At 35.3% G+C, this 3,064-nt stretch overlaps 1 protein-coding gene across 1 annotated transcript in view; it reads right to left on the minus strand.

The window, feature by feature from the left end:
• The window catches only part of LOC107577097 (uncharacterized), a 7,036-nt gene extending 4,428 nt beyond the window's left edge, over positions 1 to 2,608 (minus strand). The window contains exon 1 of the mRNA XM_016263207.1: positions 2,551 to 2,608. The gene's annotated coding sequence lies outside the window, so the exon portion shown is untranslated. The remainder of the gene's footprint in view (positions 1 to 2,550) is intronic.
• Between the last annotated feature and the right edge of the window lie 456 nt (positions 2,609 to 3,064).

Here is a 3,064-nt window from a genome sequence, read left to right on the forward strand (position 1 = left end):
TATATATATAGGATTACTGTATCTCAAATCTGTGAATAATGTCAAATAGCCTAGCAGGAACTCTGCACCCTATCTCACTTACACACCCACGATTATTCAAAGCAGCACATTGAATTTCATTCAGACACTTCAGTAACATTGATAATAGTCACGTGCAATCAAGCAAGCACCGATGTACACATCTGCATACCAATCAATTTAAACAATCTTTAGGCAATATTGAATCAACAGCTGAAATTCGAACTTTTTAAAATCAGGTTTTTGTAATTATTTTTTTCCAGATTTGTTTGCCCCACCTTATGTTGTTGCAAAGACTGCTTTTTTTTTATCTTAAACTGAACATTTCTAAATGTCAAGAGCTATGTTTAAAATAAAAGACATGAGTAAACAGCAAGCAGAGATGGAGTGGGAGGAGGAGGAGGTGTGAAGTACACCTTCCAGGAGCGCAAATACAGACCTGATGAAAATAAATCTGAACTGATTGAAAACAAATAAAGGATACATTGACACAGTAAATATAGGTTGTTATAAGGTTGCTCATAACCACAAATGGCCTTGTACTACTGCCTTGTATTTCACAGATATGGATGCAAAATAGGATTATCAGTCCCATATGACTGCAACATTTCAGACTTTCCAAGGAAAACAGGTCAGTGTCAGTTTACAGAAACACCTGTTCTCCCATGGCATGCGCACTTGAATAACAATGGCCATACACTTTACCTGCCACATAATCTAACCATACATGAGTTTTAGCTCTTCAAGCAGAAGTAACGTACCTTAGAGGACTGCTGTGTCTCTTAGCTGTTTGAGAGAAAAGGTGTTCCCCATCCTGACTTGTGCCTCTAAACTCTCTCTCACTTCTTGCTGTCTTTCAATTTTCAATGATGCATTTCTACTGTAATAAGAACTTGCCTGACTGGTTTGACATGCTTACCCTTTTCCACCCCCTTTGATTATTGTGCCTTCCTCTCTCATTTCCCTACCTCTTTCTCTCCTCCCCCGTCTCTTTCTGTCTGCCTCTCTCTTTTTCTCCTTCCATCTATTTGTGTCTCAGTTTCTTTGTCTGTCGTACACACATACACACCTGTCAGCATGCACACCCTTCATGTCTAATGAGAACATTCCTGGTCCGTGGTTTCTTGATGACTCAGGAAGTATTAAAGGGTAGAGTAGGTAAATGCTTGTGACAGGCATCTGGTCCTAGAGTTATAAGACCTCTGAACATGATTCAGATATTTGAAGGCTTTAAAATTTCAGTGTCGGGATTAAAATTTAAATGCTTTAGTTAAACTCAAATTGTAAATGTCTGTTTTTTGTGAAGTTGGACTAACAGGCCTAGACAGTTATAGTTCATGTATACATGCAATGTGTATTTATTCATTTAAATATTTGATTATGCATTGTGCCATATATTCAGTACCCCTAATTATCTGAAAAAAGTCCATAGCTAATAATAACAGAATCTAAACAAATTTGAATAAATCAGATTGCCAACACAATAAACTACACTAAAACTGAAATGATATTAAATCAACAAAAGGCTACAATAAAACATCTTCCTTTGATGAAGCATGATAAACTCTCCAGTTATGTTTAATATACTCAAATTAAGTTTCTGCACCATTTTGACAATTAACTACTACTATGATGTTACAAATAGTACCAGATACACGCATTGAAACTCATTTATTTTCAGACAACACACCTTCAGTCTTGACATTAGTGATGTCTTTGAGTTTCGTTATGCTAATGCTAATAAATATGTTTATCCGAGCAGTTCGCTTTTATTTTATCTGCTCCATCTTTCTTCTTCCCTCCACCTTTGCTCATTCATTTCCTCTGTACATATTTGCTTGCTCAGTTCTTTACAGTAAAACAGCATTAAATGAGTGACCTGTTATACTGTGGTCGTAGTGAGGAGCAGTTATCCAATTTTTTTAAAGACCTATGCTAATAACAGACCATTTGATTTTCAGAAATCAAATATATACTTGCAGCACTTACTTAAAACACTATATGACTAAATGTGAGATTATAAACATACAGTATATAGTATAAAGATGTGTGCCAGATGTTGGCAAATATTGACGACATACAGCATCAAGCACCAAACACAGTGCTAAAACAAGGAACGATGACAAAGACTATCTTATTATACAGTATTTTAAAAATAAATAGTATGCAAGATAATGCATGTGTTTGAAAAGGAAGATTAAAAATGTTGAATAGACTGGCATTGACCAATGTTTCAACTGAAACCAGAAACACCAGTGGCATAATAGACTGCATACTTTTAGGATCTTGCAAACCATGACCCAGAAATGCCAAGGACATGTTTGCAAACTGCTACTGCATGAGCCTTTTTAACCTGTTAGCCATCCTCAAGCATCATTTACATGAATTAAAAATACAAAAGCCTGTAGATGGAGGCCCCAATACACCGCAAACCTGAATGTACACAACCTTAAAAGTGGTAAAAATTAATTAAACATAATAATAATACTATATGCATTGTAATGGAAAAAAAACATTTTGACAATTGATTACCTGGGTGAATTTCTGTGGCACACTTGTGGGCTGAGTTGCTCAACTTCCTGCAGCTGCAAGAGCAAATGAAGAGTGCAGCAAAAGGAGCTGCTCAGAGGCTGAGAGAGAGCAGATGGGCGGGAGTTAAGTTTGAAATGTATGTGAAACTTGACAGCCAAACCTTTTGCAGGCTCTAAAATATGTGAATGAAGAGACTCAGACTAAACAAATGACTGTTTAATGGTGCTGTTTTATATTATATGAATATATCTTGCTTTTGCATGCACATTACATAATACAATGAATTATTATTATTGTTGTTAATTAGGGTCAATAAACATTTATTGATTTCACACTTTGATATAAATGTACCACATTTAACCAAAATAACTAAAGAAAAAGATGAATTAACCATTAAACATTACCTATTAATACATTCTTCAAACATATAGCCTAATGCAAACCAAATCAAATAGTACAAATCCTAAGCATTCAAAGCATTCTGTGATTAAATGTGGTGTGTGTGTGTGTGTGT

This window comes from Sinocyclocheilus grahami, unplaced genomic scaffold (genome assembly GCF_001515645.1).
Source record: "Sinocyclocheilus grahami isolate Dianchi unplaced genomic scaffold, SAMN03320097.WGS_v1.1 scaffold5109.1, whole genome shotgun sequence".
Taxonomy (NCBI): domain Eukaryota; kingdom Metazoa; phylum Chordata; class Actinopteri; order Cypriniformes; family Cyprinidae; genus Sinocyclocheilus; species Sinocyclocheilus grahami.